This window comes from Staurois parvus, unplaced genomic scaffold (assembly GCF_062004578.1).
Source record: "Staurois parvus isolate SC_StPar_1 unplaced genomic scaffold, SC_StPar_1.0 ptg000422l, whole genome shotgun sequence".
Classification (NCBI taxonomy): domain Eukaryota; kingdom Metazoa; phylum Chordata; class Amphibia; order Anura; family Ranidae; genus Staurois; species Staurois parvus.
In genome coordinates this window covers 8,655,122-8,679,520 of record NW_028318218.1, presented here as the reverse complement: position 1 = coordinate 8,679,520, position 24,399 = coordinate 8,655,122, and the positions used below count along the sequence as shown (strand labels likewise).

General features: G+C 43.7%; 1 protein-coding gene across 1 annotated transcript in view; it reads right to left on the bottom strand.

The window, feature by feature from the left end:
- Positions 1-24,399, bottom strand: part of LOC149454644 (hydroperoxide isomerase ALOXE3-like) — a 105,557-nt gene that overhangs the window by 29,656 nt on the left and 51,502 nt on the right. The window contains exons 3-4 of the mRNA XM_089687302.1: positions 21,206-21,360; positions 20,978-21,109 (exon numbers count right to left, since the gene is read on the bottom strand). The gene's annotated coding sequence lies outside the window, so the exon portion shown is untranslated. The remainder of the gene's footprint in view (positions 1-20,977; positions 21,110-21,205; positions 21,361-24,399) is intronic.

Below are 24,399 nucleotides of genomic sequence, written 5' to 3'. Positions count from 1 at the left end.
TGTGTGCCGCCGCTCACACCCTTCCCCCTCCCCCCCTCATTGCACACAGCCTTGCAGCAGGCTGTGTGGGCCCCTGGAGAAGCAGGCCACTGGGAGGGCCCCTGCCTGCTAACCGCTGCGGTCCCCTGAAAAGCTGGCCGCTGTGAGGGCCGCCGTCTGTTGCTGAGGGTCCCTGGGAAGCCGGCCTGTCTGCTGACCACTTTGTCCCTGGAAGATGCCTGCTGCTGAGCGCCCGCAAGTCACCTACCTCCCTCTGGAAGCTGCCTGCTGCTGAGCACCTGCAGGACGCCTATCGTAAGTGTCCCTAGAAGCCATGAACTGTCCCTATTGTGTACACAGACCACCTGTAGCATGAACTGCCTCTATAGCACACCCAGACTACCCTTACTTGAACTGCCCCATGGCGTGCCCGGAGTATAGCTACCTGTGAGACCCCTGAGTACTTGAGCCATCACTACCTGCTGAATCTCCGTGAGCCTGATGTTGTCCCTAGCACACTGTTGAGGCCAGACTTCACAGCCCAAGTCCCATTGAGTCCCCGTGAGACCGATGTCCCTAGAAAGCTGGGTGGGAGCTGTGCTGAGGCCAGACTCCACAGCTAAGGTCCCGTTGAATCCGTGAGCCTGATATTGTCCCCAGCACGCTGTGTCCCTACAAGCCGCATGTCACGGAGTGCCTTCAACTGTCCTCATTGAGTATCTTTCATAGTTCAATAAAGCTTTGCGTGTTCCCCATCTTTGAGTGTTCTGGCCTGCCTACGCTTCCGTCACAGGTATCAGGATAAAATCCCTGGACCCATTGTCAGACCCTACACTGGTGCAGTGGGTCCCGAGTTCCTCCCGGTGCACGACAATGCCTGGCCTCATGTGGAGTATGCAGGCAGTTCCTGGAGGATAAAGGAATTGATACCACTGAATGGTCCCCACGATCGCCTGACCTAAGTCCAATAGAACACCTCTGGGACATAATGTCTCGGTCTGTCCCATGCCACCAGGTTGCACCTCACACTGTCCAAGAGCTTAGTGATACCCTGGTCCAAATCTGGGAGCAAATACCCCAGGATACCATCCGTTGTCTCATTAGGAGCATGCCCCGATGTTGCCAGGCATGCATACAAGCACGTGGAGGCCATAAAAACTACCGAGTACCATTCTGAGTTGCTGCAATGAAATTTCAGCAAAATGGACTAGCCTGCTGCATTTTTTTTCACTTTGATTTTTGGGGTGTCCTTGAATTCAGTCCTCTCTAGGCTGATCATTCTCAAACAATGGAGCATCCTTATATTCCTAAAATTATCCAGTCTATCAGTATAGATATCCAGAATAATATTTTCCCCATTGAGATCTCATGTGGTTTCAAAGGGTTCCTTTACTTTTTTTGAGCAGTGTGTCTTCACATTGGTCCATTGCAGTGTTAAAAAAAAAAAAAAAAAAAAAAAAACCACCCCACAAACAACCTTGTTTGGTGCAGAAAAATAAGCACCAAAACACCTCATTGAGGCGCAGTTCACAATGCATTTTAGTGCTTTTTGCAGACATGCACTACAGCCCATGTTAACATGGTTTCCTAAGGGACACATCTATGCTTTGAGCTGCTGCATTTTGGGAAAGGGTCAGGGACTTTCAAACGCAAAATGTTGTGTTTTTGGTTCAATAGACTTCAATGGAGAGGCTGAACACATGTAGTGTGACAACATGTTCCAAATTTTTAATCGGCCTAGGAACAAATTGGTTTCAGTGGCCATTATTGGTATCTTTTTCGTATCGGCAAAATGCAGTTTAGTATTTTTAGCTGATACATTGTCCACCGCTAAATCGGTGCACCCAAATGACAACTGCTATCGGAGCAAGCCAACCATGGCACTGTCCGCAGGGAGTAGATAGGTTTAATTACAGTTTGAGATAATGGAACCCAATCGGATTGGTAACTAGGAAAGCATAAAATGAATTAATGGTAATAACACAATTAAGCATAGTGTAAGGCTGGCCATATATTATACAATTTTCTTGAGAAAACTGCTTAGATTTACCAAAAACCATGTAATACGAGGTCAAACCTAAACAGCACTTTCAATTGTATCCCATTAGGCAGGCCCTTGCACTACATAGATGAAGTTATATCAAAGGAAAAATTGGGCAGAAAAGGATACACTTGAGCACTGTATGATACAATTTACCTGGCGCTATTTCAGCAACTAGGTCAATCAATGCTGTATATAGCAGAGCCTCCACTCAGATAACCATCAAAAAGAACAGATATGGTTATCAGTATAGATCAGGGTTCCATGGAACCCCAGGGTTCCTTCAGAGGTTAGCAGGGGTTCTTTGAGCCATTTTTTGCCACTCAGATAAGTTCCCACTGACACCATTGATCTTCTAACTACTTATACAGTTGGGTGGGGGATTCTTCTCAGTGACCACAAGTGTATGGAACATTCTTCCCACAGTCCATCTCACTAGTGTATCAGGAGTTGTAGATTAAGTCATTTTTAGCAGAGGTTCCCTGAGACTGGAAAGGGTTCTAGTGTTGAAAAGGCTGCTATAGAATATATAAAAAGCATCTACAGCTATTAACCCTCTACATATAGTCATAAGAAAACACAACATAAAATCTCTCAGATACTCATACCCACTCATTACTGGTTCCTAACAAGGCAAAGCCATGCTTACACACATACAATCCAGGCCTAGCCACTCACCTGACAGCAGAGTATGTATTAAGAGTCAAAGAGCATATGTATATATAGGGTGTGCTAGAGGGGTGTAACCACATGAAATCCATTATAAACATCTAGGTCTGCACTGATGATTAAATCTCCTTTGACCCCTTGTATCTCAGTGCAGCAGGCTGAAATCAATGTGCTGATACCTAGGTAACTATCACCCAGCAGTTTATTATGTAAGTAGCAGAAGGAGTTAATTGCCAGTATAGACCTAGGCTTAACCCTCTCCATGTCGTCATACATTTAGACACTCATGTAACTAATTTTATGTGAAAAAGGATGCATACATTCATGCATACAGTGTATATACAGTATACTGTATATATGAATAGATTGGATATGAGCACACATTTTATTGCTGATGTGACAAGCAGTGCTTACCATGTTTAAGAAACATATCCCAAACATTCCCTTTTATTGGATCAGTGTCTCAGTACTGGGGTTTTATAACTCAGGGACTGCAAGTAGTCTTCGTTCATCCCTGGACACATGCTGCCTTAAACAGAAGCGCTGTTGAGTGCACCATCCAGTCTCAGCAGCTGATGGAATCTTATAGAGTTTAACAGACTGCTGGCAGCGGGCAGGACGGGGTGCCTGTGCCCTCTGCCCAAAGCTAAACACCAGAGCCTCATGCACCAGAGCTAGATACCCGGTGTGCATGAGGCCTTAAAATAAACCAGTCCTAAGAGAGACATGGAGGCCATTCCTGACTTAAGAAAATACTGGTTGTCTGGCTGTCATGCTGAGAAGCACTGACCTGCCCCTGAATTTCTCTAGTAGGTATAATTTATGGACTAGGTAAGTTACTCTGGCTTAGTGTTGGGGGAGGGGTGTTAGTGTAACCATTGAGGGTTGAGATTGAACTCTGCAGTCACTTTTGAGGGTTGCAATTCTGCACAATGTTCGTTTGCCTCTTTTGGTCAGTTGACTATGTCAACTGCACTCCAAACTGCGGCTCGGGGACTGGATGCGGCCCTTTGCTTCCTTTTTTCTGATCCTTTGGGCATTACTCCTCCCACTGACATCACCAGCAGAGGAGTGATTCCTGCACTGACACCAATGACACTGTTCAACAAATTTTTATTTTTTGCCAGTTTTGGAAACAAAAGGATCCATTTCTTAATGAATTTCACATTCTGAGTTCAAATATAACAATGAAATTTGTCAATTGGCTCTAGTTTTTCTGTAAACGGAAAGTTTTCTACTATAGGCGTAATGACTACATAATGCACAATAATTATATAGATAGATGTCTTTCCACAAATATAAAGCAAGTGATATTGACTACATAACAAAGCCTAAATGGCATAATATATTGCATAGGATTACCAAGAAAAATTATAGCCATAAGCTAAGTTGAATCATTTTAATACTTAGGATTCTCACTAGTTTTGTCTTCAGTTTGTGTCGGTTTTGCTTCTCTTGGCTTTTCTCTTGTATTCGAGGAAAGGGCTATCTCTTACAACTTCACGTGACTACACGCTTCAGGTTCTTCCTCACTTGACTCAACCACGAAGGATTCTGGTGCTTTAGGAATTGGTAGCCCCTCTCCATGAGGAACTGGACGTATTGCCGATGGAATATTTGGATAGTGCACAGATAACTTTTTCTTCTTATTTAGCCCTTTTACAATTGGAGGCACCATACAAAAGTAACAATTACTAACATGATCTGTTTGCTCTCTCCAAATCATTGGCACAGCGAAAGGCATAGATGCCTTTTTTCCATTCAACAATTGCTCCAGTGCCGTCCCACAAGAATTGCAGCATATATGTGGTGCCCAGCTCTTGTCCTGGTCTCCTATCTTGCAGCCAAAATACAAGTTGTAGGCTTTCTTAATCATTCCTGTTATCCTCCTTTTTTGTGAGATAAAAGTTATTTCACCGCAGATATAGCAGAAATTATCTGCTTTATTCACACAAGTTCGAGGCATTACTGAGTAGCCTATATAAGCATAAAACGAAATGTAAAGACGCTGTCGAACTACAATCAGCTACAGATACTGCAGCTTTTATGCAGTGAAGTGATGCAATTAAAGGCTAATATTGCATCATCTCAGTATACATGCAATTTTCTATTGGTCACCAGTATCAATTGCGCAATATGCAGCTGAAGTTGCATCATAATTTTGAATGGCTTACGTCATTAGATGGGTGAATATATCATGGAAACTAGAGCCAATCAACATTTTTTAGGGTCATTTTCGTTTTCAGCACCCCAAAATTATGTAAGATTAGCCAATTTTATGCCCAAAACATTTTACCTGTTGAACAGTGTGATCGGGCACTATTCCTTCCGCTGACTCCAGTGATGAGGCACTATTCCTTCCACTGACTCCGATGATGAGGCACTATTCCTTCCACTGACTCCGATGATGAGGCACTATTCCTTCCACTGACTCCGATGATGAGGCACTATTCCTTCCACTGACTCCGATGATGAGGCACTATTCCTTCCACTGACTCTGATGATGAGGCACTATTCCTTCCACTGACTCCGATGATGAGGCACTATTTCTTCCACTGACTCTGATGATGGGGCACTATTCCTTCCACTGACTCCAGTGATGAGGCACTATTCCTTCCACTGACTCCGATGATGAGGCACTATTCCTTCCACTGACTCCGATGATGAGGCACTATTCCTTCCACTGACTCTGATGATGAGGCACTATTCCTTCCACTGACTCCGATGATGAGGCACTATTTCTTCCACTGACTCTGATGATGGGGCACTATTCCTTCCACTGACTCCAGTGATGAGGCACTATTCCTTCCACTGACTCTGATGATGGGGCACTATTTCTTCCACTGACTTCGATGATGGGGCACTATTCCTTCAATTGACTCCAATGAAGGGGCACTATTCCTTCCACTGACTCCGATGATGGGACACTATTCCTTCCACTGACTTTGATGAATGGGGCACTATTCCTTCCTCTGACACCAATGATGGGGCACTATTCCTTCCACTGACTCCGATGATGAGACACTATTCCTTCCACTGACTCCAGTGAATGGGGCACTATTCCTTCCACTGACTCCAATAAAGGGGGCACTATTCATTCCACTGACTCCAATGAAGGGGCACTATTCCTTCCACTGACTCCAATGATGGGGTACTAGTCCTTCCTCTGACACCAATGATGAAGCACTATTTCTTCTACTGACTGCAATGATGGGGGATTATGCCTTCCAATGACACCAATAATGGGATACTATTCTACCCAATGACACATTGACAAGGCACTATTCCTTCTGCTTACACCAATGATGAGGCACTATTCCTTCCACTGACATCAATGATGGGACACTATTTTACCTACTGACTCCAATGATGGGGCACTATTTCTTCCCCTGACACCAATGATGAGGCACTATTCCTTCCAGTGACACCAATGATGGGACGCTATGCCTTCCACTAACACCAATGATAGGACGCTATGCCTTCCACTGACACCAATGATGGGACGCTATGCCTTCCACTGACACCAATGATGGGACACTATGCCTTCCACTGACACCAATGATGGGACGCTATTCCTTCCACTGACACCAATGACGGGACGCTATTCCTTCCACTGACACCAATGATGGGACGCTATTTCCTCCACTGACACCAATGATAGGACGCTATTCCTTCCACTGACTCCAATGATGGGGCACTATTCCTTCCACTGAAACCAATTATGGGGCACTATTCCTTGCAATAACACCAATGATCGGGCACTATTCCTTGCACTGACACCAATAACGGGACATTATTTATTCCCAGTAATGTTAGGATATTTTCTACTCCCACTGGCCACAATCCAGAACCCCCTGAAGTTTGAAGGACCGTAAATTGGCTGCAACCTCCCCGCAGACGCACACATCATACAATTTCAGGGTGGTAGCCTGCTATTTAGGGGGTTAAAACAGGTGATACAAAGCCTCCTCACCGCATACAAAATGCTCTCTGATGATTGATCTGAATGAGGATCACTATTTAGAGAGCAAAGCAAGTGTAAATTACACCTCACACAGTGGTGGTGCGAATGCCACCATTATAGGCAGCTAAGCAGATTACTGATGTTTGGCAGCTGGCTCTGCCAAGTGGTGTTGGCCTTGGAACTACGTAGGCACCATCAAATGGGAGTCATAGCTCAAAGAGCCTCTAGCAACCTCTATAGAAACCCCAGAATTCCACAGAACCCTGGTTGAGAATGGCTGATCTAGCAGAAGACTCATTTATTGATGCAAAGACATAGGTTGTGCAGAAGCAGTGTTGAGACAAATTTACTATGAGAATTTGGATCAGGGTTTCTGCAAAACACAAGGGTTCCACGAGAGGTGCCCAGCAAACAGGTAATTTTTCTCCTTCACTGATGTACGTTGATGAGGCGGCACTTATGGGCACTAATAGGAAGCACTAATGAGGTGGCATGGATAGGCAGCACTGATAGGCAGCACTAATGAGGTGTCACGGATAGGCGGAACTGATAGGTGGCACTGATAGACATCACTGATAGGTGGCACTGACTGACATCACTGCTGGGCACTGACTGAAGGCACTGCTAGGAAATGACTGGCGCAACTGCTGGGCACTGACTGGCACAACCGCTGGGCACTGACTGGTGGCACTGACTGGCAGCACTGCTGGGCTGCACTGATGGGCACTAGTGGGCACAGGTGGGTGGCACTGGTGGGCACAGGTGGGTGGGCACAGGTGTGTGGCACTGCTGGGCACAGGTAGGTGGCACTTCTGAGCACTGCTGGGTGGCACGGGTGGGCGCACTGCTGGGCACAGGTGGGCGCATATGACGCCCTCCCAGAATTGGCCGGCCACAGTGTAGCCGTCATTCGGCTATCTTCGGTTGGCAAGTAAACAGAACCTGTGCTCCTTTATCAGAGTCCCCATTACAGTGCTCCCTTACATCAATTGTCCCCAACAGAGTGCCCTGTGATGAGAGCGGCATCAGACCCCCCAGCACTTCTCACCGACTTGTGACCGAAGGACTAGCCAATTTATAACCGCGCTGCCACTTGCATAACAATGCCACTCTCAGCTGCACCCTGCACAGAGATTTTCCAGCTCACCGGATCAAAACCGATGTGCCAGCCGCCTGAGAGCGATTGTTACTGGGTTGGGTTAATTACGAAATTAACCTTTCACACTGCCACCACCTCCTTTTTCTTACAGAGAAGGAGGAAACTCACAAATCTTAGCAGTAACACTATGATGTTTGAATAAGCGTCTGTATACACACTATCTCCTTAGGCAGATGTATGCAGAAGTTTAAAACACACAGTTGCACTCTTCAGAGACAGGGATTCTTAGTTTGCATTAAAGAGCTTTAGAGACAGTTCAACACCTTTCAGAAAATAGGATTTATTACTAAAAAGGTCAAAATGGTGCAATAAAAATATTTACAGACAAAAATGTAGCCAATAAATATATATAAATACAGAAAGCAATAACACACCAGAGAGATAACAGAAAGAAGTTTAGAGAGGTAGAATACTTGCCAGAGTCCTTGGTTTAAGCAGATTCAAGTGTCCTGAACAAAAGGGTACCATTTATCCCAAAGTTGGTTCCTGATGTTAAAAGGGAGATCTCTTCATCTTACTTCTCCAGGCCTGACATCCTATTTTCTAGTCCCCCAGCAGGGGGTGTCTACTGAAGCCAAGGGCCAATCGCCTCATTTGGGGAGGGGGGTTTCGGTGGAGACCACAGTTGTGACCCAAATCCCTCTCAGTTTATTCCACGGTCAATAACCTTCCATAGGTACATGTAGCATCCTATCCACTGGTAGAATAATATGCAGAATCATATGCTGAACGTCCAGACACCAGATATGACATATCTGCCTGTGACGGTTAAAGAGATATTGCATTCTGCTCTCGAGTAGTTGTTATCTAGGGATGTAAGGTATCAGGTGACTCGCATTAAACTGACCTATCTGAATATATGCTTTGTTTTATTGTACCTGTTTCCTGTTGGGAGTTATGAAATTGTATGAAAAAGTGGTTCCAAGTGGGATGTATGTTTTACTGCTATTTCGGAATGCTTTTCAAGTCCAGTGACTGATGGGTTTATAGCTTTACGATCAGGCCAGAGCAAGAGTCTGGCAGACCTCATGGAACCAGCTAATTGGGTTTACAACCATGAAGTGTATCCAGCTGTGCCCTGTACACTCCTGAACTCAGCACACACACAGACCACATGCCATTCAACAAAAAGGGAGGGTGATTGATTTGGAGTGAGAATGACACAAGATGGTGGATCATGAGCAAAATGGATGTCCGCGCCCATATCTGTATGTAAAATTGCTACATGCCCCCTTACATATGATCAATTATCCCCATCAGAGTGCCCCCTTACATCAGATGTCTTCATCAGAATGCTCCCTTACATCATATGTATCCATCAGAGTGCCCCCTTACATCATATGTCTCTATCAGAGTGCCCCTTTACATGGATTGTCCCCATCAGAGTGCCTCCTTACATCAGCTGTCTGTATCAGACTGGCACATGGGTCAATGGATGCACTCTTAGAAACCTGAGGGGGTGGGGAGTGGGGGACAAATCTAAAATCTGGTGGTGAGGGGCATTGCCCATCCCAGCACCCCCCCTAGATCCTGCCCTAGTCCCCAGAGGTTCTGTTGCAAGGCTGCTATTACAGTGGATTTATATCTGCTCAATGGTAGCTTCAGTGTTCACCCAGCAGCTACAGGTGATTGACTCGGTACTTAAACCAACACATGGATAAACCAGGGAGCTACCCAAGTATATGGAAGTAAGCCAAGACCCAAGTGAGTGGGGAGGTGTCTCCAAATACCTTGAATCAAAAGAAAAATAACACAGATATGACACCTTCTCATGGCTAATACAAAAATATTTATTGATTTAACTCATAGAAACATATACCATGTAGAAAAACCTGGCCAATTACCCTTCCCCATTCCCTCCCTGCTATCCCTACCCTCACAAGGTATCGAAACTGTGTGCCCCTCTACTCCCCAACCTACCTACCCACCCCCAAGACCCCTGCTAAAATTCCTCTCCCCCCAAAGGTGGATGTGGAAGTCTGGAAACCCTGCTGGGAGCCTGATGTAAATGGCTCTAGTATGCACAGTATGCTGTAGTGTAGTGTGTAATCAAGATAATCTTTCAGTGAATGGCATTTAAAGCCGAACTTCACTGTATCTGAGAACCACAAACCAAAAACGCTATTTAATTCATTTTTAATATTCAAAGCAAACTCCCCCATCCATCCATGTCTCCAAGCTTTATTTTGCTAAGAAATCACTGAAAACCACCCCCTAGCATTTCTAGCTGTTCCCATCTTGACCAAGGGCAGATGATTCATGTAGCATTTACTTCCTAGAATCCATCTGCTCTTAGCTCAGGCATGCAGGCAGGAGGGTGAGCTTAGCTGTGAAACCCCCCCCCCCCCCCACCCACTTCCCCTCCTGAAGACTCCTGGGATGTATGACATCATTTACCAAGGTATGGAAACCAGTAACTGAAGAAATGTTAAAAAAAAAATGTGTAAAACAAGTAAATGTGATATACTTTCCTATTTACCAATACTAACAGCATAAGGAACCAAACTAGTGTAGACTGAGAGGGTAAAGTTCCACTTTAATATATACAGTCCATGTGGCATAAAGCTCAGATACTGGAAGCCATGATATGGTGTGTTAAGTCCTTTATATTCCTAAGACTGGGTTAAAAAAATCTCTGATGTCACTCTGCAGGCAAGGTATAATTGCTGTAAGTGTATTGCTACATGAATGCAGCTGATATGACCTGCGCTGTCAAGGGACTATGCCGACTCGGTGTGTAGGCAGATCTAGTATCACTGCTCCCCACTTGGATGAGCCTGGCCACATTGTAGGCCTCCTATGGCAGCGGAACCAGCCTGCATACTGTACATTGCCGTATAAGTCCGCTGCAGTTCATAACCTGGCCGTCAAAGAGGCAAAATATTGGCATAAGTAGCATAGGTCTCACCACTCCCGGCCATCCATATGGTCTATCTGTTGTCCTGTAGCATGAGTATGACTTGGCTGGCTCTCTTACCGCTACCTATGGGACTGCCGTTCCAGGTGTCAATGCATGAACCGTGCATACCATGTCACTGGCATGCACTCCAGCGTGAAGAGCTGGGGGGGGGGGGGGGTATGCCCCTATGCTTATGTGTTTAAATACATGAGATCAACTTCCCCATAATAAAATGACTGCTCCCATCTCAACTGCTGCAGTGCAGTTTGTTTTGAACAATAAGACAAATCCGTTTCTTTCTGAATTTTAGTGCATTAGCCCATAGACATCAAGGCCAACACATCAAAATGCATGTAACATGCATTTTGATGCGTTGGCAACAGGTATTGTTTAGGTAAATGGCTGTTAACCCCACCCATTCTAAATTAAAAAATAAATTGAAAACAGGCCCCAATACAGGTCAGAATACATTTAAGTGTACCAAGCATGTATGACAATGCACCTGCCTAACACTACAAAAAAAATACACCTCACGCACATAGATCTAAATGAGCTCCATAGAATCATTATATATGTGTAGTGCTACCCTCGGTAAGGGCCACTGTGTTGTGGGTACCCCTAAACTTCCCTCTGCACAGCCAGTCCACGGGCTTGATTTTGTTGTTTTATTAGGGGAAAATCAACTTGGATAGGGAAATGGGGATTATGGAGTGCCCAGTTGGCTTGAATCAATGAACAAAGGCAGCAGAACCTGGACTGTTCTCTTCTTGAAAGCTGACAGTCATTGAAGATCAGTAGCAGCTGCCCTTTACGGGTGAGGAACTAGCAGCCCCTCAAAAATCAGCTTAACTTTTCAAAAACTACATGAAGAGATGTCTCCCCCTGTAGAGCTGCTCCCAGCCCCACAGCCTGCAGACACCACCAGCCCTCCTGGCTTCTTGGAAGATCTCCCGAAACAAGGATAAAGGTTTGAGCCCAGCGCTGTCCTTAGAAAGCTTGCTACGTGTGGCAGTCTTTCCCCTTGTGGATCCCAGAGAGTGCTGTTGTACTCGCTCTGTCCTCTTTGCTCCCTGCTGCTCTAGGTCTCGATCGCATTCACGCCTTACTGCTGAATGTATCTATCTGAGCCAGCCCGAGCCCAGTCTTGAGGCCATCTCCCCCTAGACCTAGGGGACCCCTCCCAGGCACCAACAGTCTAGTCAGCACTCCATCTTCTACTCAACTCTGTCAGCCTGACTCTCCCATATTTATCGCCCAGCCCAACACTCTACCAGGGCCTCCAAACCTGGAATTGGCCCGACACCCATGAACATGCAGATTAAGTCTTCACCCTTTCCTGCTTACTGACTTCTGAAAGGTTCTATGGTCCTCCAGAGTCAGGAGGAGGCAATAGGGCCACAACCTGTTGAGTCATCCAGCTGACCTGCAATAACCCAACCTCAATCACAGACACACAATTACCATGAGTCATACACAACGATTTTACCTACAATACACTACACTATTCTAGTAGCACATTAGAGGGTGCTACATATGTATTTTAAAAGTACAGCCTGACTTGGCGTCAGTCCCTTTTTAAAGGTGAATTCCAGGCATGTTATATACAGTTGCAAGAAAAAGTATGTGAACCCCTTGGGATTACGTGGAGTTTTGCATGAATTGGGCATAAAATGTGCTCTGAACGTCATCTAAGTCACAACAATAGAAGAACACAGTCTGCTGAACATAATACTACACAAACGTTAGATGTTGCCATGGTTTAATTGCACATAACATGTAAACATTCACAGTGCAGGGAGGAAAAAGTATGTGAGGCCCTAGCTTAATGACTTCTCCCAGAGCTAATTGGAGCCAGGAGTGAGCCAACCTTGACTCCAATTAGTGTGATGATATTGGATGTGTTGCTGACAGCTGTCCTGCCCTTAAAAAACACACACCTGTTTTGGGTTTACTGGTTTCAAGAAGCACTGTCTGATGTGAACCATGCCTCGCAGAAAAGAGCTCTCAGAAGACCTACGATCAAGAATTGTTGACTTGCATGAAGCTGGAAAGGGTTACAAAAGTATCTCCAAAAGCCTTGATGTTCATGTGTCCACGGTAAGACAGACTGTCTACAAATGGAGAAAGTTTAGCACTGTTGCTACTCTCCCTAGGGGTGGTCATCCTGTAAAAATGACTGCAAGAGCACAGAGCAGAATGCTGCATGAGGTAAAGAAGAATTCCAGAGTGTCAGCTAAAGACCTACAGAAATTTCTGGCGCATGCTAACATTTTTGTTGATACATCTACAATAAGGAAAACATTAAACAAGAATGGAGTACATGGGAGGACACCACGGAGGAAGCCATTGCTGTCCAAAAAGAATATTGCAGCACGGTTGAAGTTTGCAAAAGAGCACCTGGATGTTCCACAGCACTACTGGCAAAATATACTGTGGACAGATGAAACCAAGATTGAGTTGTTTGGGAAGAACACACAACACTATGTGTGGAGAAAAAAAGGCACAGCACACCAACATCAAAACCTCATCCCCACTGTAAAACATGGCAGAGGGAGCATCATGGTTTGGGGTTGCTTTGCTGCCTCAGGGCCTGGACGGATTGTTGTCATTGATGGGAAAATGAATTCCAGAGTTTATCAAGACATTTTGCAGGAAAATGTACGACCATCTGTCCGCCAACTGAAGCTCTGCAGAGGATGGGTGATGCAACAGAACAATGACCCAAAGCATACAAGTAATTCAACAAAACAATGGCTGCAACAGCACAGAATATGCCTTCTGGAGTGGCCCAGTCAGAGTCCTGACCTCAACCCAATTGAAATACTGTGGTATGACCTTAAGAGAGCGATTCACAGCAGACATCCCAAGAATATCGCTACACTGAAACAGTTTTGTGAAGAGGAGTGGTCCAAAATTACTCCAGATCGTTGGGCAAGTCTGATCTGCAACTACAGGAAACGTTTGGTTGAGGTTATTGCTGCCAAAGGAGGGTCAACCAGTTATTAAGTCCAAAGGTTCACATACTTTTTCCTCCCTGCACTGTGAATGTTTACATGTTATGTGCAATTAAACCATGGCAACATCTAATGTTTGTGTAGTATTATGTTCAGCAGACTGTGTTCTTCTATTGTTGTCACTTAGATAACGTTCAGAGCACATTTTATGCCCAATTCATGCAAAACTCCACGTAATCCCAAGGGGTTCACATACTTTTTCTTGCAACTGTATATATATAAAAACACATACAGTACATACTGTATATACAAGTTTAACAGCGGGAAAATAATTATTTGATCCCCTGCAGATTTTGTAAATTTGCCCACTTACAAAGAAATGAACGGTCTATAAATTTTATCATAGGTGTATTTAAAATGATAGAGACGGAATACCAACCACAAATCCTGAAAAAAAAATCACATAATACAAATGTTATAAATTGAGTTGCAGTTCAGTGAGTAAAATAAGTATTTGATCCCTTACCAATCATCAATAATTCTGGCTTTCTTCCACATCACCATCATGGGCAAGATCAAAGAGCTGTCAAAGGGTGACAGGGATACGATTGTAGACCTGCACAAGGCTGGAATGGGCTACAAGACCATCAGCAAGAAGCTTGATGAGAAGGAGACAACTGTTGGAGTGATTATTTGCAAATGTAAGAAATACAAAATAACCATCAATCGCCTTCGGTCTGGAGCTCCATGCAAGATTTCACCTTAAGGGGTAAGGATGATCATGAGAAAAGTGAGGGATCAGCTCAGAACTATGCAGGAGGAACTTGTGAATGATATCAAGGCAGTTGGGACCACAGTCACCAAACAAACCATTGGTAACACAATACACCGCCATGGATTGAAATTCTGCAGTACCCGCAAGGTTCCCCTCCTCAAGATGGTACATGTACAAGCCCGTGTGAAGTTTGCCAATAAACTTTTAAATGATTCTGAGAAGGAGTGGGAGAAAGTGCTGTAGTCAGATGAGACTAAAATTAAGCTCTTTGGCATTAACAAAAAGAACATTGAGGAACTGGAGAAAGTACAAAGAAGGGCAACCAAACTGATACGAGGCATGGAGGAGCTCAGCTTTGAGAAAAGATTAGAGAAACTGAATTTATTCTCTCTTGAGAAGAGGAGATTAAGGGGGGATATGATCAACATGTATAAATACATCAGTGGTTCATATAGTGAACTCGGTGTAGAGGTATTCACCCTGAGGCCATCACAGAGGACAAGGGGGCGCTCTTTACATCTGGAGGAAAAGAAATGTAATCTCCACACACAGAAAGGTTTCTTCACAGTGAGAGCTGTGAAAATGTGGAATAGACTCCCTCAAGAGTTGATTCTGGCCAGCTCAGTGGATTGCTTTAAAAAAGGCCTGGGTTATTTCTTAGATACACAGAATATAACTGGATACTAACATTTATAGGTAAAGTTGATCCATGGAATATCCGATTGTCTCTTGTGGGATCAGGAAGGAATTTTTTCCCCTGCAGGAGCAAATTGGATCATGCTTTGCTGGGTTTTTTTGCCTTCCTCTGGATCAACTGTGGGTATAGGACTATAACTTTTTTTTTTTGATGGTTGAACTGGATGGACTTTTGTCTTTTTTCAGCCAGACTAACTATGTAACTCGACTTGCTGTGTTTGCAGGAAGAAAAATGCTGACTATGACCCAAAGAACAGCATACTTTGCCATCCCAGTTTGACACCATACTTCCCTAACCTGACATTATACTGATTTCAGTTATGCATTATGTGGAGAGGAGGAGCTCTGCTGCTTGTGCCAAGGGATGGGAGAAGGAGCTGTGCAGTTGGCCAGCTTAAACATGTATCCCAACCACAGCTCCACTTGCCTAAAGTTTGCATGTTCTCCCTGTGCCTGCGTGGGTTTCCTCCGGGTACTCCAGTTTCTTCCCACACTCCAAAGACATGCAGTTAGATTAATTGGATCCTGTCTAAATTGTCCATAGTATATGTATGAATGGGAGTTAGTGACCTTAGATTCTACACCCCTAGAGGGTTAGGGACTGATGTGAATGTAAACGCTATGTAAAGTGCTGCGTAAATTGACGGCGCTATATAGGTACCTGAAATAATAATAATAATATTGCAATGCATGTGAACTAAAAATCCCTGTTTTTTGCAAAGTTTGCTTGAAGGGTGTATAGCAGTGTGAAGAGCATCCCTTCAGAATCTCTAGTGTTAAAATGTGGTGGAAACTCTTCCGTAACTGACATTTTTACCACTAGATGGGGCTGTATGTTCTTTTTGGATGGTTATTACCTGCACACAGTTTTGTATTGCTGAATGATGTATTTGTCTATTTGTTCATATATGTCACACTTTTGTACTGCAATGGGAATATTTCTGGAATCTGTATTGTTTGAACTTGTATAAAAAAAATGATTTCTGATGCAAAAAACATTTTGTCATGTCGCTTCAGCACCTGATGGGAAAAAATTTGCTGTGTGTGTATATATATATATCTTAGATTGTAAGCTCCAAGGAGCAGAGCCCTCAAATCCCTCTTGTATTGAACTGTATTGTTACTGTATTGTCTCCCGTTATATTGTAAAGTGCTGAGCAAGCAAACTGTTGGCTCTATATAAATCCTGTATAATAATAAAAATATATATATATACTGTATATACACACACACATATGTATACTACTTGGATTTGAGCACACATTTATCTTAATTCTATTGCATAATGCAAGTCAGCAACCAGACATGAACCTGTAGCCCTCCCACAACTTGTGTCTATTTGGTTTACACTCACTGCGGGAGTCCATGTATGTTCCACAATAGGGCTGTTCCAGGCTTCCAACCTGCAAGGTGGGTGTCTCCGGTTGGGGGGGGGGAACCAGAGAATGTCCATTCACTGACCTCACCTAGCTGCAAATAACCTAAGAGCGTGTAGAACATGGGCAGCACAGTGGCTAAATGGTTAGCACTTCTGCCTGGCAGTACTAGGGTCATTGGTTCAAATCCCAGCCACAGCACCTCCTGCCTGGAGTTTACATGTTCTCCCTGTGTCTGTGTGGGTTTCCTCTGGGTACTCGGGTTTCCTTCCACACTTCAAAGACATGCTGGTAGGTTAATTGGATCCTGTCTAAATTGGCCCTTGTATATGAATGTGAGTTAGGGACCTTAGATTGTACACCCCTTGAGGGTTAGGGACTGGTGTGAATCTACAATATATATATGTAAAGCACTGTGTAAATTGATGGCGCTATATAAGTACCTGAAATAAATAAACATCACTTCCTGATTTGGCTGTCACTTTCCCTGGCTGCTGTGGACAGGGAGGAAGCTAATGGAACATGATCTGTGTTCTGTTAGCTTCAATGAAGAGCAAATGAGACATCTACTAGATCCCTGCAATGTGGGGTATTGTGAGCTACTATAGTGTATGCTGCACTATTTAAAATATTACCAATGCTGTTTAGTGAAATCAATAATAAAATGAAATTATCATAAAATAGTTTAAATAAATATGTGAAAATTAGTGGTTCGCTTACACTCTACACATACTCATACCATTGTGTCATAAAAAATGAAATCAGAAATAGTGTCGCGCTCCACTACCAATTGCAAAAAAGTATAAATAAATAAATAAATAACAGTCCAGCTTCACAAATGTGTATAACGATATCTCTGCAATTATATTATTGCTACAAACCTGTCCTTACTAAATCCTTGACTTTGACACTTATTCCAGTGCTGCGATACAAAATTATTAACTGTGCAGTTCACCAATCATAAAAAAATTTGTACACCTTGACCGGTTGTGCTCTCACCTGATGTATATGAGCAAACTGTTAAGTGAGGTCATAAAAAACTTGTGTCCCTTTAATGGGGCTAAGTGGTAAATGGTTGGAATGATCCCTCTTTACCTGGGATGGATGAACGGAGTGTTCCCTCTTTCCAGCAGGGGGTCTCCTTGCTTTCTTATGGGTTTTCCTGGAGCTGGATAGGTGGACGGGAGTATCTCTCTTCCCACTAGGGGGTCTCCTGGCTTCATCAGGGGGAATTCCCCCTGATGAAGCCACGTGACCCGGTGGCGTAACACGTAGGGGAGGGGCTCTGACATCAAGACGTTTAAAGCAACATACAGCAAGTATTTAACAAGATTGGAAAACTTTACTGTGGATTCAAGTTTTAACATTTCAATGCGGTTTTAACTTGTAATACATGTGAGTGCACTACTATATTTAATAAATTATGTTTTAAAAAGGATAAGGCACTATATATTTTTTATTACATTCCATGGCAAAAATTCGTAAGGAAGCAAGGAGACCCCCTAGTGGGAAGAGGGATTCTCCCGTCCACCTATCCGGCTCCAGGAAAAACTATATGGAAGCAAGGAGACCCCCTGCTGGAAAGAGGGAATGCTCCGTTCATCCATCCATTCATCCCAGGGAAAGAGGAATCATTCCATCCATTTACCACTTAGCCCTATTAAAGGGACACAAGTTTTTTATGACCTCACTTAATGGTTTGGTCATATGCACCAGGTGAGAGCACCTGGTCAAGGTGTACAAAAAACTCTGAATGGATGTAGGAGAAAGACAGCTGCAGATGAACAGGTAGAACATACGTGGGGTGATTTATTTAATCTCTGTATATCACCTGAGGACAGTCACTTCACTGGGTATATGTAAGGGTTTACAACCACTATAAGGGCTCCAGGTTACCAGGTTACCACAGGCCACTCCCCTCACCAACATCAGTTGTGAAATCTCGCTCTCATTGGAGGGACAAAGATAAGGAGCAAAGTGAAATTAGTGCCCCTAACAGCCAGACTGTGCAGAGAAGAAGATGGCAAACTGGTTTCCAGTGAAACATCTTCATCTTTCCAACAGCTTCGAAAAGCTCGGCCTCTTTCATTGCTGACACAGGAGGAGGGGTGTACCAAAATGAGAAAATGGAGATGTTACCCCTGCAACCAGACTTAAATCTGATTGGTTGCTTTGGGTAAGTACACATGGGTGGTTTATTTTCAGGAATCACGTCATGAAGGCAATTCATTAAAGGCCCATTGAAATGTTTGTGCTGCGTTATCATGTGTTTTGTTGTACATTTGGTTAAGGTGGGCTATTGAACTCAATGGACCTCCAATGTGCCAAAGCATCCCAAAAATCAGACGTACCACAAAATTTGTACTGCAAGGCAATTTATGCATTGCGTGCATTACAGTAAAGCACGATTTTCTGCAACGTGTGAAAAAAAATGTAAAAGCCGCCGCATGATGAAACCTTAGGGGCCCGGTCACACCCCGTTGTTGCGGTAATGCACACGTTATTACATGCTAAACTTCAGCACATTACATGTATTGGTGTGATGTGGTGCCAACACAGCTTGGCACTTCCAGAACAGTGCAACAAGGGTGCACACACTATTTTTTGTCAGTGTGCCACAATTCACATTAGTGTGTTGCCACGAGATTGCGGTAATTGGCATGTTACTGGAACAATAAGCTGTGAAAGGGCTCTAACAGGCAGCTCCTCTTTCCATAAATCACTGGCAATGCCAGCTAGTGATGAGATTACACAAATATACACACAAACACGGAGTTTGTAAAATATATTTTTTTTTAAGAAAAAAAAAATAGCAAATTAGTGCTGGCTATACCCCACTCATATGAACACATAAAATTAGGGCTACACCCTTGGATGGGGCTACAGCAAGCCCTGAATTAAATCAAAATGTAAATGTTAATAAAAAGTATGCAATACCTTAAATTTTACTACACAACTTTCCTATGTCTCCTTTAAAATGTCATCATGAGGGAAAAGGCAAACCCAGCACATCCTCCCTCATTGATTGGTTCATATTTTAAGCTGGCTACAGATTCCTGACAACACGGCCACAACAACATGACAGCATGGTTAAAAAAAAAAGTGGCCAGAGATCTTCTTTAACCACTTCAAGTCCAGATACTTTTACTCCCTTCCTGTCCAGGCCAATTTTCAGCTTTCAGTTTCAGCTTTCAGAATGACAATTGCGCAGTCATGCAAGACTGTACCAATATGAATTTTTTAGAATTTTTTTTTAGACAGATAAAGCTTTATTTTGGTGGTATTTATTCACCACTGGGATTTTTTTTGCTATATAAATGAAAAAGTCTAAAAATTTTGAAAAAAAGTGTTTTTCTTATAAAATTTTGCAAATAAATAATATTTCATCATAAATCTTGGCCAAAATGTATTCAGTTATCTTTTTAGTTAAAAAAAATAGCCCAAATTAATTTATAACCAAAAATTAAATTTTTTAAAACATTTACATTTTTATTTTATTTTTTTATATTATTATTTATGTTTTTTTTTTTACATACTGTCACCCTAGCAGTACAGTGTCACCATGGTGACACTGTACTACTTGTGGGGGGTGATGAAGATTTTTTTTCTTTTTTTTTACACTGATTGCTTTACACCCATAAAGGCTGTAAAAGCAATAATTTCTCCTTCTCTCTGGCTGCATTCTTGCATCCATTGAGAAATACTGTGAGAGCTGTGATTGATCACAGCTTGTCACATGGTACAAGGCTGTTGTGAATAGCCTTGTATCATGTGACCTCTGTGATCATTCTCAGATTTCACATGTAGTAAGCAATGATGTCAGAAGTGACATTTTGCTTACTACTCTGCATGTGATCACTGATTGGCCAATCAGTGATCACATGATCGGGACGTCGCACAGAGGTCCCGTATGACGATCGGTGTTCCACTGTGTCCGGAGGACACAGCGGGCACCGGACTGCGGTGCTGTGTGCTCCCAGGGAGCATGCACAAGCAGGGGGCGGGGAGGAAGTTTATAAACGGCCACCCACCCCAGTACTGCCACCGTCCGGCCATTTATATACAACGGCCGGACGGGAGGTGGTTAAACATAATAAATGTCATCAGACTCTATGGCAATGCCTTGGGTGTAAGGAAACAATATATATATATATTATTGCTACAAACATTAAAAGCGGCCTTATCAGATAAAAATAAATAACTAAAAGGTCTACCTGCAAAAGAAGGTAATAGTTACCTTGTCCCACTACCTGACAAACACTGCACGGGCAAACAGGAGAAATAAGGTTTGCAGAGCAACAACACTTGCAGTACACAGTTCATTCCCAAGTATCCATGTCACCAGTGACATTTGCACACCAGTATACACAGATCAGCATTTATTATCCCTTTTTGCAGGTAGACATGCACAGTGTATATACATGTGGTGAAAGCATCATATAGAGACTCCTCTGCTGCCCCTCACCTAGGACTAGTTTGCTCCAGTGGTTTGTGGGTGGCCGTGTAGGTTACAAAGGTGGTGACTAGGGAGAAGAGGATCCAGATTTCCAGGAACCACAACCAGAGGAACAATCCACTTATGAAAGAGAGTCACCATCTGTAAAGGAAGAAGAAAACACGAATGACGCAAAAAAAGTTGTCCAAAATGTTAAAGATGAATTATAAGCAAGCTGTATTATATATGTAGCACTACCCCTGTAGGAGCCGCTTGTTAGAATGGGTCCCTCTGTTCATTTCCTCAACCTCCTCAAGAACCTCTACCCCTCTGATACACTGGGTTGAGTGTTTGGTCATTCAATAACACAGAATGCTCCATTGAGGTAGCACTTGGCAGTCAACAGTAAAACCCTGTCAAAGAAAAGCATTAAGTGAGTCAATAAAAGCAACGTAATATATTGTCTCTAAGCAAGTTGATGACAAAGCAAGCATAGCATTGGATCAATAATAGTAATAACATTCTCCGCATGCAGACTGATGAGTGGTAAGGACTAAGAACAAGATAACATTTGGTTTCCAGATCAGCATGAACAGTAGCAGCGCCACCATAATTACAGCAGTGAGCAGTAATAAAACTCATGCTACCAAATACAAGACTACACTGCCAGAGTGCATTCATGGCAGTTGTGCTAGGCCTAGACTGATTGGTATGCACTGTCTTTTGGAAAATTGTAGTAACTGAAATGGAAAACAAGAAGAAGGTGTGTATAGAACGATTCAACGAGAGGGGCAGTCTTTTAAGTTGTTTGTCTGACGGCTATCTTTTGGATTCTTTAACCTCTTCCCATCCGCTCATTGAATATAGATGGCGGACGGGAAACTTTGCCGATGCGGGCTAACGTACCTGTGCATCATTCCGCATTGGTGGTTCCTGCACAGCTCACAGAGCGCGCACCATCCATAATAAGTAATGCAGCCAGCCCCTGTCGCCTGTCCCAGTGCGCACAAAAACATCGCCATACACCATACCAATGTCCTAATCACCGCCATACCAGTGTCTTGGTCAGTGCCATACCCTAAACCAACACCCTGATCACCACCATACCCCATACCAGCACCCTGATCACCGCCATACATCATATTAGCGCCATGATCACCGCCATACCAGCATCCTGATCACCACACCAGCGTTCTGATCACCGCCATACCCCATACCAGCGTTCCGATCACCTTCATACCCCATACCAGCGTTCTGATCACCTTCATACCCCATACCAGCATCCTGACTATTGCCATACCAGCGTTTTGATCACCACCATACCTCATGCTAATGTCCTGATCACCGCCATGCCCCATACCATCCCGGCTATACATCATACAAGCCATACCAGCATCCTGATCACCACACCAGCGTTCTGATCACCGCCATACCCCATACCAGCGTTCCGATCACCTTCATACCCCATACCAGCGTTCTGATCACCTTCATACCCCATACCAGCATCCTGACTATTGCCATACCAGCGTTTTGATCACCACCATACCTCATGCTAATGTCCTGATCACCGCCATGCCCCATACCATCCCGGCTATACATCATACAAGCGCCTGGCATTTTAGGGTCTCAACTGATCAATGTTCACATATATATCCCAGAGTTTGGTGGTGATTGGTGGTTAGTTTCCATGGTTACAGAATCCATAGGTGTTGTATGAACTACCTTTATTAACACAACCAGAGCAGACAGTGACAGTGAGGAGTCAGGGATGGGGTAGTATATGGGGGCCGGATTCATGGGGCCCCTAGTGGCTCAGACTTGCCATGGTACCACACACCAGTACTCTGAACACCCTCAGACCCGGGAGTACCTGTAGAAGATGGACAGTATGAAGGAGGGGGTGCTGGGGTGAACTGTGAATATGATCACAGTACATGGACTGTCAGTGATCAACACACCTACTGACAGTTATTAATATCTATCTATCTATCTATCTATCTATCTATCTATATTACACACTCACTGGCCACTTTATTAGGCACACCTGTTCAATTACCTGGTAACATAAACTGTTAATCAGCCAATCACATGGCAGCAACTGAATGCATCTAGGCATCTAGACATGGTGATGATGACTTGCTGCAGTTCAAACCGCGCATCAGAATGGGGAAGAAAGGGGATTTGAGTGACTTTGAACGTGGCATGCTTGTTGGTGCCAGACAGGCTGGTCTGAGTATTTCAAAAACTGCTGATTTAGTGGGATTTTCACGCACAACCATCTCTAGGGAAATCGAGTCTCATCAGATCAGGCAACATTTTTTCAATCTTCTATTGTCCAATTTTGGTATACAGTGCTTTGAAAAAGTATTCATACCGCTTGATATTTTCCACATTTTGTCATGTTACAACCAAAACCGTTAATGTATTTTATTGGGATTTTATGTGATAGACCAACACAAAGTGGCACATAATTGTGAAGTGGAAGGAAAATGATAAAATGTTTTCAAAATTATTTACAAATAAATATCTAAAAAGTGTGGTGTGCATTTGTATTCAGCCCCCCTGAGTCAATACTTTGTAGAACCATCTTTCACTGCAATTATAGCTGCAAGTCTTTTTGGGGATGTCTCTACCAGCTTGGCACATCCAGTGACATTTTCGCCCATTCTTCTTTGCAAAATAGCACAAGCTCTGTCAGATTGGATGGAGAGCGTCTGTGACAGCAATTTTCAAGTCTTGCCACAGATTCTCAATTGGATTTAGGTCTGGACTTTGACTGGGCCATTCTAACACATGAATATGCTTTGATCTAAACCATTCCATTGTAGCTCTGGCTGTATGTTTGGGGTCGTTGTCCTGCTGGAAGGTGAACCTCTGCCCAGTCTCAAGTCTTTTGCAGACTCAACAGGTTTTCTTCTAAGATTACCCTGTATTTGGCTCCATCCATCTTCCCATCAACTCTGACCAGCTTCTCTGTCCCTGCTGAAGAAAAGCATCCTCATAACATGATGCTGCCACCACGTTTCACGGTCAGGATGGTGTGTTCAGGATGATGTGTTCAGGATGATGTGTTCAGGATGATGTGCGGTGTTAGTTTTCCGCTACACATAGCGTTTTGCTTTTAGGTCAAAAAGTTAAATTTTGGTCTCATCTGTCCAGAGCACCTTCTTCCACATGTTTGCTGTGTCCCCCACATGGCTTCTTGCAAACTGCAAATGGGACTTCTTATGGTTTTCTTTCAACAATGGCTTTCTTCTTGCCACTCCTGTGGACAGATTCTCCCACCTGACCTGTGGATCTTTGCAGCTCCTCCAGAGTTACCATGGGCCTCTTGGTTGCTTCTCTGATTAATGCACTCCTTGCCAGACCTGTCAGTTTAGGTGGACAACCATGTCCTGAAAGGTTTGCAGTTGTGCCATACTCTTTCCATTTTCGAATGATGGCTTTAACAG